Genomic DNA, 12752 nt, shown 5'->3' with positions numbered 1-12752 from the left:
CAGATCTTTTACGATTTATAGTGCAACTGATAAGTGAATGAAATTTTGAATATGCGATATAGTTGCAGGATGCAGTGCTAATGTGACGATCATGACACACGACAAGTACGTGCTTTATAATACGCAAGCTTTTCGATAGAACACAATGACCGGAGTGGTTTTAGCAAAAATCCATCCAATAATGTTGAAAATCGAGGGTCCACAACGGCCGAATCCAATCTAACTAGTGAAAATAGAGACGCCGATGGTAAAAATACCGTAATGCTTCATTGTGTTTTCTCACGTAATGGTGAAACAATGCTACAACGTAATCGACCGTTGCAGTTTGGACACAGCATCGACGGCGATCTCCAGCGCAAACAAGCAAAAGTTTTAGCATGAAATTGGTTCGTGGAAAAAAGAATATTCGTTCGTTTCGTCTATTCATGTCCCCATTTTGGCGTTCGTTCAGCCAATTGGGCAAAAATAAACTGATAAATAAAAGTGGGAAAGCAAAGAAATGAAACGTGTGAATCAGAACGGTTCATCATGTGAAACCTCCAGTCTCCGCAATGCAGTTCTTGACTCGTGTAGCCTTTGTGCGTACGATCTGCAGCTTCCGATTTCCACGTAGATTCCGATCGGTATTTCGTATTATTGTAAGGCGCTAATGAACCAGAACGTTCGAATTCATTACTCATTCAAAGTTATTTTCACATTCCTGGATTCCGCGAACCATTGAAATTTGACAATGTGCTCCCTCATTTGTGTTAGCCGGCAAGTTAGTGACGCCTACATGTACAAAAGCATCATCAACTATGGTCCAAATGGTACGTAAATACGGTGTCATTATTCGTCCCCGCTTTGGCTGGTTTTTATACGAAATTTGCTTGGAAAAGTCTAATTGCCAAGAGTCGATCTGCTCGACCATTCAAGAGTGTTTGCGTTAGCCATTAAGACCTATAAAACTCGCTAGAACGAATAATTTTTGCCAATACAAGAGTACGGAATAAAAGGACAAAGCAAGGAGCATCGTTCAAGCGGAAATATTTTGCTTGGAAAAAAATCCATCATAAATTTTAATTTGATCCACCAATTTAATATCAGAATAACCGTGCCCTTTGTCCCAGGGGAAATATGGAAAAATTAATGATTTTGCGACTGTGCCGTAGACGGATGTATCGACTGGGAGCCCCCATCGAATCAATCTTTTGTCTAATTTGTCCTGGGGCGGGCGCTGTAATTAATACAATTTTTGATAAGATTCACCACCTTCCGAAATATTCAGAACGCGTTGGCGATAAGCGATGTAATTTGTGATTAATTATGTACCGGCGAATTTTCTGCGCAACTGCAATCTGAGTAAATTTTGAAAGACATTTTAATTTAAGGATGCTGTAGTGTGGATTTTTGCATCATCAGGACACGGTTTTTTAGTGAATTAACTTCCGTTGATACTTTAGAAATTGGAATGATTAGAAAATGGAAAATATTAAGTCCTTCGTGTACGTAAAATATGAAAAGCATATTTTTGAAAGTTTGACAATTATATTTTGTTCGCAAATTAATGTTCTTCCAGAATAATGAATTGTTAGCCAACACGATTCACAAGAACCACAATTGTGCTCCAAACATAAATAACGTTTCATTGTTGTTACTAATCTAACTGACATTACTTTGTTGCCATTATGTAAGATCTGGTAGTATGATTAACACTATGTATTTAAGTCATATTTCAGGCACGTGGTAATTTAAACTGTCAAAAAACGGGGATTTTTTTTTAATATATGTATCAAGTGTGGTTCTAAGTCCATTTGAAATTAAGACATTGTTTATTCTTTCTAGGAATTTAGGCCTTAAAATACATGTTTTAAAATGGGTACATAAAAAATAATAAATTGGACGACATTAATAGCGGCATTCACAAAGTGACACTAACGTAGGGCTACATCAGGCTGTCCAAGCCTCTTGGAAAATACAATTTATTGTTTCATACTCGTATATGTAGCGTGGAAGAGCGCTAGTGTTCACGCTTTGCTAGAGATATGTGCTGTAGTTCCACGGAATAAATTAAAAAACATATTTTTTTAGTCAATTTGTTATCAATGGTCGTATTTTCATTTTCGAATCGAAGGTGATTTTTCCAAAATTTTATAAATAGTCGAAGAAGAAAAAATATGTTGCCAATTTTTGTAACAACGCTTCATTTCACAGACATTTTTTTTTTTCCAAAATTTAAATGTATGAAATTCATAGGAATATTTTCATCTATCTTTAAGTGTTTCCTTCCAACTTTTAAAGGGTCAAATGTCAACAAAATATTATTTTTAGACAATTACCATCGATTCATTCGTGTCAGAATTAATGATTATTCACGGTAAGAATAGTAAGTTTTATAAAAGTATTATTCCTGGATTGTTGCCTAAAAATACATTTTTTTTTTTTGAAAAATCAAATACGTGGTTCTCCTATTCAGCTGTAATTTTTTACTAAAAAAAAATTCCCCCTTGAATTCTGTAAAATGAAACTTTCTGCATTGATCTGAATTGCGTAACGGAGATTTTTTTTTCAAATAGTAGTTCTGAATATACAAGGTGATGAAAAATGGCTTATAATCTCGATAAACTTCAAAGTTGAAGAATTAACTTCGTAATTCTAATTTGGTTTAATGAAATGCATGTCTGATGGACAGTTAAATAATTAGTTATTAATAATTTAATAATAATTTGTCTGAATACGATCCACGTCATTTTTTACTTTCGCCAGATGCCATTTTTAACAATTTTTATCGGAACTTTAAGACTGTCAATTAAATTCACAATAAAACATTCAAAATTACGAAGTTGTTAATTCTTCAACTTTGAAGTTTAGTATTTTCAAAAATTTGGTACATGGATTTTTTTAAATATTTTTTTTTGCGTTTTTCGGGGTCATCGTAACAACGTATCATCGAGCTTATACGTCATTTTTTCATACCCTGTATAGTCCAGTTTGAAAAGGAAATCTATAATCCGAATGTACGTCTAATGGAACGTTCACTTTTTAAATTATTTTGACAATTTGCCTGAATACGATCCACAACGTAATTTTTCACTTTTGACAGATGGTATTTTTGACAATTTTCATCGGAATTTTAGACTGTCAATTAAATTCACATTAAAACATTCACAATTACGAAGTTAATTCTCCAACTTTGAAGTTTAATATTTTCAAAATTGCGATCAAGGATTTTTTTAATAATTTTTTTCGCGTTCTTCAGGGCCATCGTAACAACGTACCGTCGAGCTTATACGTCATTTTTTCATACCCTGTATAGTCCAGTTTGAAAAGGAAATCTATAATCCGAATGTACGTCTAATGAAACTTTCACTTTTTAAAATACTTTGACAATTTGCCTGAATACGATCTACAACGTAATTTTTCGCTTTTGATAGATGCTATTTTTGACAATTTTTATCGGAATATTAGACTCGGTTAATTTCACATTAAAACATTCAGAACTACGAAGTTAATTTTTCAACTTTGAAGTTTAATATTTTCAAAAATGTGGTTTATGGATTTTTTTAATAAATTTTTTTTGCGTTCCTCAGGGCTATCGTAACAACGTACCATCAAGCATATACATCATTTTTTCTTGCCCTGTATAGTCCAGTTTAAAAGGAAAATCTATAATCTGGAAGTACGTCTTATAAAACTTTCACTTTTTGAAATATTTTGACTAAAAATCTGTTATGTTAATCTTGGAATGTCAAAATTTAGAGATGCGGTCGTCACTGTACAGGAAACCACAAACTAAAATAAACACTGCTTAGAATAATTTTCATTAAATTACGTTGAACTGATAAGATCACAAATCTTCCATTTTTTTTGATAGTTTATTTTCCTGATTAATTTTGATGCAGCAAAAACAGATCTATTATCACAGTGTAAGAAAAAAAGTGGCCTATGAAGGAATTGAACCAGCAACCTTGGTGTTATTAGTACGACGCTCTAACCACGTTTTCTTGCGAAAATTAAACAACAGTCAAGGCGAATTCATAAACCACAAGAACAGAAATAAATTTTGAGGTGACGCCATTAATTAAATCGTTGATGGGAGCGATCAGATCAATTTTGGTTAAGATTTTGCGACCTATTCCTAACATACATATAAAATTTAACAACAATCAGTCCGGTAGTTTCCAGTCAAACCCAAACGATAAACAAACAAACGGAAACCAATTTTTTAGTCTCCAAAAGTCATGATGAAATCATCGGATGATTCCTATTAGAATACTGTTTTGTTTCGTCAAATTTTCCGTGCTATGACGTAGTATAGTTTATCATCATCTATTTTGTTAGGTGAAATTTTTGCAACAGGCATTTTTAAAATTTAAACTTTCAATTATTTATGGAACGCTTTTTTTTACCACCGCATACAAAACTCTAGAGATTACAAAATGCGATTCAGTTTTTTTTTTTTTTTTTTTTTTTTTCTAAAAATCTAGATATTTATGGTAAAAACTCAAGACGGTTTCATAAACCACAATTGCATAAGCATATAGACTTTAAATAAAATTTACTGACGTGATCTCAGTGTTAGTAGGGATTGTTAAACAAATTGTGGTTAGCGTTTTACCATCTATACGATATTCCTAACACACGTATAAATAAAATTTGACTACAATACTTCCAGTAGTTTGGGAGATTATTAATAAAAATTGATACAGACAAACGACAGACAGATGGAAACGCGTATACATAGTAGAATATTTATCGATCTTATTAAATTAGTTTTGACGTCTTTCTCTAGTTTGAAAAATTATCCTGTTAAGCTAGATCATATTTTTTTTATATTTGAAGTTAATCGATAAATCTAGAAAATCCAAAGTCCAAATGGATTAAAAGGCTGATAATGAGGATAAACCAAAATATAAGTTCCCTTGTTTTCATTACTTGTTAGGGCGCATTTTCCATAAAGATTTATGTCATATTGTTTCCATCCTTATATTAACAAACAAATAAATATACCGGGTGTCTGTCTTTTAGCAGGTACTAGCCCCGTCCACCCGCCCTCTCTTATCTTAGAGAGTATCTCAGTTGCCAAAATCGGTCTTATTTTAACAAATATTAGCCCCGCCCACCTTCCCTCTATATTCTTAGAGGGTCCTCATTTGCCAAAATCAGTCTTTTCTTAGTAAGTACTAGTCCCACCCACTCCCCCTCTTTTAGAGGGTACCTCAATAGCTAAAATCAGTTTTATCTTGGCAGATTCTAGCCCCGCCCACCCGCCCTCTCTTTTCTTAGAGGTTATCTCATTTGCCAAAATCAGTCTTATCTTAACGCTACTAGCCCCACCCACCCACCCTCTCTTAGAGGGGATGTCATTTGCCAAAATCAGTTTTCTCGTAGCAAGTACTGACTAACTTTTACAAAAAATGATCAAATTTTGGAAATATATACTTGTATGCTCAAGGCAGGAATTTTGAACATCTTTTCTAGTGTTTAGTTGGTAATGCTTTAATGGATTTTTTTTTGTTTTTTTTATTAATGAAGAATAACAGCTCGTTTTATTAATAATAATGATCAACGATTAAATGGTTATTGTCCTAAAATAATAAAAGGTGGATTTCAGTTACCTAAGAAATCAGAAAGTAAGTCGGAGATATTCACACATTAGGTGCGTGCAGTGTTGCCAATTTTACTTTTATAAAATTACGTTTTTTTTCGTAATCTACATCATAAATATTTTTTTTATTTTTTGTACTCCCCAACTCCAATACATAAGGTATACTGAAGAGTTAATCCGTCATTTTCCAAACACCCTGTATAATTTGATGATCTAAAGTAATTTTTAGGACCCTATACATACGCATAGTTAAAAGTTGGGAAATTTTCAAAAATTCGCATTTCACAGCGATTTTTTCGATAATGTTGCTTCGTGAACATCAACATGCTATATTTTTGGAATCAGCGTTTCGAGATCTACGTCCCTGAAGTTTTTCATAATTTTTAGACAACTTTTTTAAAATTGAAATTTTTTAATGGTCTCCCCTTCTTCAAATTTCGCAAAAATTTTGAGATTTTCGAAACTCAACTAAATACATTTTCTTGTAGATTTCGAGCTCTAGAACTCAAATTCGGCTTCGGTTTTTTGATATTTGCAACCGTTTTTCCAGAACCGACCGTTGAAATATCTAAATTTTTGAAATTTTCAAAAATTCGCATTTCGCAGCGATTTTTTCGAAAATGTTGCTTCGTGAACATCAACATGCTATATTTTTGGAATCAGCGTTTCGAGATCTACGTCCCTGAAGTTTTTCATAATTTTTAGACAACTTTTTTAAAATTGAAATTTTTTAATGGTCCCCCCTTCAAATTTCGCAAAAATTTTGACATTTTCGAAACTCAACTAAATACATTTTCTTGTAGATTTCGAGCTCTAGAACTCAAATTCGGCTTCGGTTTTTTGATATTTGCAACCGTTTTAACAGAATCGACCTTTGAAATTTGGAAATTTTTGAAATTTTCAAAAATTCGAATTTCGCAGCGATTTTTTCGAAAATGTTGCTTCGTGAACATCAACATGCTATATTTTTGGAATCAGCGTTTCGAGATCTGCGTCCCTGAAATTTTTCATAATTTTGAGACAACTTTTTTTAAATTGAAATTTTTTAAAAATTTTGACATTTTCGAAACTCAACTAAACACATTTTCTTATAGATTTCGAGCTCTAGAACTCAAATCCGGCTTCGGTTTTTTGATATCTGTAACCGTTTTTACAGAATCGACCGTTGAAATTTCGAAAGAGGCCAAAAACACAAGGAACAAACACATTTCAAATTTATTTATTGGGGAATATCTTAGAAGACGTGATCAGTTGTTTCCAGGGGATAGTACATAAATTTTATTAGAATTGTCTTCACGACAATCTCGAAGTACATCAAAAATTTTAAAATAGCCCGTCCGGGAGGACTAATAAGTTTCCAACAAATCGATGGAAATTGGAAACCTGGATTCTCGTATCCTGCCTGTTCGATCGGCAAGAAAACGCGAAATTAGATTAGACGTTCATCAGAACTTCCTTAGCCATCATTCGAGAAATAGAGAGGAACATCAGCGACAGACGCGGACTTCGAAAGCACTTTATTTATTAAATGCAAACAGTTGTCAAACCGACTCTCATTGGTGAAACTGCCATTACTCCACCCCTCGTTGAAGAGCAGCTCGAGTAATTTGCTAATGATCAGCAATGAAACGGGTGAAAATAGCAACCACATACCTGAACAAGTCGAGCAAGGACATCGCATCCGTGCCATCCTAACAGCTATTAAAATACCGTGTGTTATTCGTGACTCCACGAGGATTCACGTGTCGACGATAATGGCAATGTGTTTGCAATTGTATGTAGGCTTTTACGCTGCCACTTTCCGATCCCGCGAAGAGATCCATGCAAAAATAATGTAGCACGTCCACCCGTCAAAGTAATTGAATTATGCGAAGCCACAATAGCCGGTCTCGAGCTACCATTACTACCGAAGAGCCTCAACTTACGACCGATATTAAAATAATCAATGCTATTTGCTGTCGACAGCTTTCAGCCCGCAGAAACACCGGCTAAATTATTAATTATTCCGCACCAACAGTGATTCTAGAACGACTTGCTCTTTGTCGTTTTTTCCCTCGTACTAGTTATTACCGCTCGTGAGCATTTAACTGCGAGTTATGGCACGCCACTTGCCCCCGAATCAACCTTCAATTTATTCGAGAAGCTGTACGAGAGCCATAAATTACAGATTCCACGTGGATATGGAGCACGGCTCTAAAAGTCGTGATTTTATAATGTTGTGCTTTTTTGCTCTTTATCCGCCTGCGTCGCCCTGAAAACACCATCAATTATCCGGATAGAGACGTGTTTAACAACAAATAACAGAAAAGTAGTGAACGTCCGCAGTGTCGCTGTCAACGCAAAATAATTGAGTTTGCTTACTGCCACGTGTCACATGTAGAAGGCATAATTCAGGATTCAAATACCAACCAAGGGGAAGCAGAAGTTTATTTGTGCTTGATTTTGCTAGATTATGTTGTGCCCAATTGAGATTAAAAGATAATCTAAAAATAATTTTTATACGTAAAGCTTCCAATATTATTAAAACAATACATGCTAGCTTTATGTCTGTCATAGTAATAATATTAATAATAATCACTTTATTAGTATCATAATTACACAAAAAATACATTCTCTAAAGAAAATAGATACAGTAACCTATTTTGGTCCGAAATTTTTTGCATCATGCTATGACTAAAAATATATACAGGGTGTCCCAGAATTCGCGCCATTCCCGTGAATGACATGTTCCCTGTCCCGAACTCTGCCGTTATTCGCAAAAAGAATTGTCCAGGCTTTAACCGTGTGAGAACTGGAAGGCGCTTAAGTTGAGCAATAGAGAGGCTGCTTTTATATCCGAACGTTTCTATGTTCAAAGTTACCTATGCCAAGAACAAAAAATCGGGTAATACTAAAGTTGAATGAATTTTTTCCGAATCCCCCTCCGTCAACAAAAGGAAACAGAAGTGTGGTTATAAATTTAATCATTTTGACAATTGTTTGTCATAAACTGTCACGAAGTTCATCACTGACCTGAAGAGACGCTTCTACGCCAAAGATGACTGATTAATGTACACAGAGACGTCAAGGTTTAGTTTGAGGCAAGTAGCATGGGACAGAAGTTATTTCTGCTGCCATTCTAGTTAAATTGTGTTTAACTGGGCTGTACATGTCATAAGAGAAGCTGTTTCATTTCATTGTAGGCAAATAATACATTTATTACTGTTCTACATAGTGTAGATACCGAAGAGCAGGTATTAGAAGTCATTTTCTTCGAGCCCCGTGAATAATGTGTTGTTATTTTTAACGAAAATTAGTACATTTTCAGAATTTACTCTGCATCATATCCCTGATATTAAGTTTATCGTTATTTCTAAAAAAGAGTACCACATGTCCATTCAAAGAACGTTATTTAGTGTACTAAAACATAAATATCGCTTTCGATTAATCGGTGCTTATGATTTTCAATAAACAGTATCAATTTTTACTGAACAGCTTTGTTGCTGATACCTAATCTAAGCAACGAAAAAAGAGACGAGACTCCAGTTCTCTGGTGTATTAAGATCATAGGTATCTGCTGTGGTGTCAATCATGTGGGGGAGATACTGAAAACTGAGACTTATTCAAGAATAATATTGATGTTGCACATGAAGATTTAAAACAGTTTCTTTAAAGTTGCGAGTACTTTCTAGAGAGTGAAAAGATACGAATAAAAATTATAACAAAAATCGTGTAGTTGCATTTTTTTTTAAGAACAATACAAACTATAAACAAATCAGTACCAATACCACTAAGTCACTGATGTCTTATTCATACTAGTATAAAGAATATTTGGAAATGATGTTAATTTATGGAGAATGTAAACGCTATGCAGCCACTGCTGTGTGCGAATATACAGGTCTTTTCCCCAATCATCGGCTCCTTGACCAGCATGTGAATATTTAATGCGCACAATTGGCACTTCTGGGCAAACGAAAATCCACATTTGGCTAACGTGAGTGCATATCAAGAGCAATACTATTAATCTATGGGCCGGAATCGTTGTACCGTAACGTTATTAAACAATGTGCTCAAAATGATCACCATTAACTTCAATGCCAGTTCTAGCTCGTCGCATTATGTTGTGTTGTATATTATTTAACATAGATAGATAGACTCTTTTCAATGTTCGCCGTGCAAGTATCGAATTATGTGGAGGAGCGCCGTTGTGCTGAAACCACATATTCCGCCGTACATTCAAAGGAACGTCTTCCAACAACGCCGGAAGCTCTAGTCGTAGAAAATTAGCATATGCCTCCCCATTAAGGTGATCAGGTAACACAAACGGCCCCACCTAAAAAACAGGAACGGAGTTTAGTGATTTTATCAGATGCATTAAAATTTTTACCACAGTAGTACCAATGATTCCAGCCCATAGATTAATAGTAAATCGCTCCTGATACGCTCTCACCCTAGTGAGATGTGGATTTTCGTGTGCCCAGAAGTGCCAACTGTGTGCATTAAACATTCCTTCTCGGGAAAATGAACATTCGTCGGTGAAAAGAATGCGCCGTGAAAAATCAGGATTTAGTTCATTTTGTTGCAAAAATCATTGAGCAAAATGTACTCGTCGCGGGTAGTCGGTTGGTCGCAGATGCTGCACTTTCGTGTAATGGTAAGGATGCAGTATTCTCTCTTGAAGGATACGATGAGTGGTCGATCTTGAGCATCCACTCATTTGCGCTACATAGAGGACACTTCTCCTAGGATCCGCTTCCATGTTTTCTAACACTTGCTCTTCAGCACCCACACGTACATTCCGTGGAGCCCCAGCACGGCCTTTCCGACTAGGTTGAAAAGATCCATCTTCTCTTGCTCGATGTAACAATCGGTGAAACACTTGTTGGTCTGGGTGCCGACGATTATTCACGGGGCTCTAAGAAAATGACTTCTAATACCTGCTTTTCGGTAGCTACTCTATGTAGAATAGTAATAAATGTATTATTTGCCTACGATGAAATGAAACAGCTTCTCTTATGACATGTACAGCCCAGTTAAACACAATTTAACTAGAATGGCAGCAGAAATAACTTCTGTTCCATGCTACTTGCCTCAAACTAAACCTTGACCTCTCTGTGTACATTAATCAGTCATCTTTGGCGCAGAAGCGTCTCTTCAGATCAGTGATGAACTTCGTGACAGTTTATGACAAACAATTGTCAAAATGATTAAATTTATAACCATACTTCTGTTTTCTTTGTTGACGGAGGGGGATTCGGAAAAAATTCATTCAACTTTAGTATTACCCGATTTTTTGTTCTTGGCATAGGTAACTTTGAACATAGAAACGTTCGGATATAAAAGCAGCCTCTCTATTGGTCAACTTAATCGCCTTCCAGTTCTCACACGGTTAAAGCCTGGACAATTCTTTTTGCGAATTACGGCACAGTTCGGGACAGGGAACATGTCATTCACGGGAATGGCGCGAATTCTGGGACACCCTGTATACATGTAACCGTTAAAAAGTATTTTTACACATTACATTGGTTTGGTTGCCAGAAAAAAAATTTCATTAAATTTGGCTTCTATCATTATCATACATCATGCTACAACTAATACTAATAAGAGATACTCGTCTCCCAAATATTAAAAACCAGTTTTCTTTTAAAGTCAGTAAACCTTAGATTTCTCGAAAACCCTCGTATCTCTACTTTGGAAGTTGAAAACTCTATGATGCCGGTAAAAAAATGAAAATCATTCACCAGTGTCTTTTCAATTATAATTTTACAATAGATCATGGGAAAAAATGGTCTAAGATTACTTAGGCATAACTTCCCACGTTCCTGAAGTACAGTCCAACAAATCTAGCTTCTTCGAAAAATTATAAAATTTGATTTTGCCGAATATTGTATTTATTTTATGATAATCCAAATGAGTTAAGAAATACAGGTAATACCAGTCACAGTGTAAGAAAAAAAGTTTTCGTGTTATTGGTACGCGCCGAATGATCTGAGCCGTCGCCCTTTTAACGTTGCTCATGCACCGAGAGAGCAATAAAAAACACACTTCAAAGACAGTCATAGATTTTTGAAGATTTGTCTTTGATAGAATTTTCAGGTGAAAATACAACAATTAAAAAGATTGCTCTCGGTATTAATATAAAATGTTATTCAGTTTTAATTTTTTGCGGAAAATTCAAGGCAAATTTATAAACCGCAAGTAGAGGAGTATGTTATTTTGTAAAATTTAAATAGTGTTTAATACGCAGACTCTTAAAATAACGTCATCACGTTGTTAGTGGGGCTGATTAGATAAATTTTGATTCGCGATTTACCGAGCACCTAACAAATCTAAAATTTGACAACAATCGATCCGAGAGTTTCGGAGATTATCTATTTAATAAAAATCGACACAGATGACAGACAGACCGAGGGACGGAAAGGAGAGACCTATTTTTCCTAGTCTATGGATTAGAATACGTCAAGAAAACATGAAAGTAGCCATTCGGGAAGTAACAAACGTCGTTTTGAAGAACTTGTCAATTTTCGTTTTGTGTTTTACAAATATTTTTCACTATTGTTTTGATGTTTTAAGCTTGCGGTTATAATACAATCTCAATCAAATTTAAAATTTTGAAAATTAACAGATGAAGGACGTTTAACTCTTATACTTAATTAAAAAAAAAAAACATTATTTTAGACGCACCACTCACCCGAAAATGAAGGTATTCAGGCAAGATCAAGAAAAGATATGCATTGATTAGAAACAACTTTCGAAATCGTAGAATTACAGCGTACAAATTAATATTGTTATAATTATTATTAAAAAATTTAATTTTACCTATTTATCTTTCAGTCGCGTCTAAAAAAATTGGATAAGGGTTAATTTTCCCCTTATAATTTTGATACCACAAAATAAGTTTTTCAGACTTCTTAGACTTCGCGAAGAACTGTCAATTTTGTTGTAAACACCCTGCATATATTTAAGAATATATTATATAACGCAAACCAAAATTTAATAATCGAATCATCTCTACCAAAAATTTTATGACGCTGTCTCAAAATTGTGCTAAGCAAGTCCTGCTTAAAACGTGCAAAATAATATACCCATGCACGTGGATTTACTAACTCGCCTAAATTTTTAACCTTATGCATGTACCTACATTTTTGGAAAAAAAATCAAAATTATGCAGCAAAATTTTACAATT

The 12752-nt window shown here is 34.6% G+C and overlaps 1 protein-coding gene and 1 long non-coding RNA gene across 4 annotated transcripts in view; one reads left to right on the top strand and one right to left on the bottom strand.

The window, feature by feature from the left end:
* Nucleotides 1-12752, top strand: part of LOC135127120 (tyrosine-protein phosphatase non-receptor type 13-like) — a 249908-nt gene that overhangs the window by 175779 nt on the left and 61377 nt on the right. The gene's annotated exons all lie outside the window — the stretch shown is intronic.
* On the bottom strand, nucleotides 9298-11035 carry LOC135127119 (uncharacterized). The gene is made up of 2 exons (XR_010280172.1): nucleotides 9954-11035; nucleotides 9298-9899 (listed from the first exon to the last, which is right to left on the bottom strand). It is a non-coding gene; the product is annotated as an uncharacterized LOC135127119 (long non-coding RNA).

The sequence above is a fragment of the Zophobas morio genome, unplaced genomic scaffold (assembly GCF_036711695.1).
Source record: "Zophobas morio isolate AGI-343-1 ecotype UQ-CSIRO unplaced genomic scaffold, CSIRO_AGI_Zmor_V1 ptg000011l, whole genome shotgun sequence".
In the NCBI taxonomy this organism is placed as follows: domain Eukaryota; kingdom Metazoa; phylum Arthropoda; class Insecta; order Coleoptera; family Tenebrionidae; genus Zophobas; species Zophobas morio.
The sequence above is the reverse complement of the archived record's forward strand: the minus strand, read 5'-3'. Positions and strand labels throughout refer to the sequence as shown.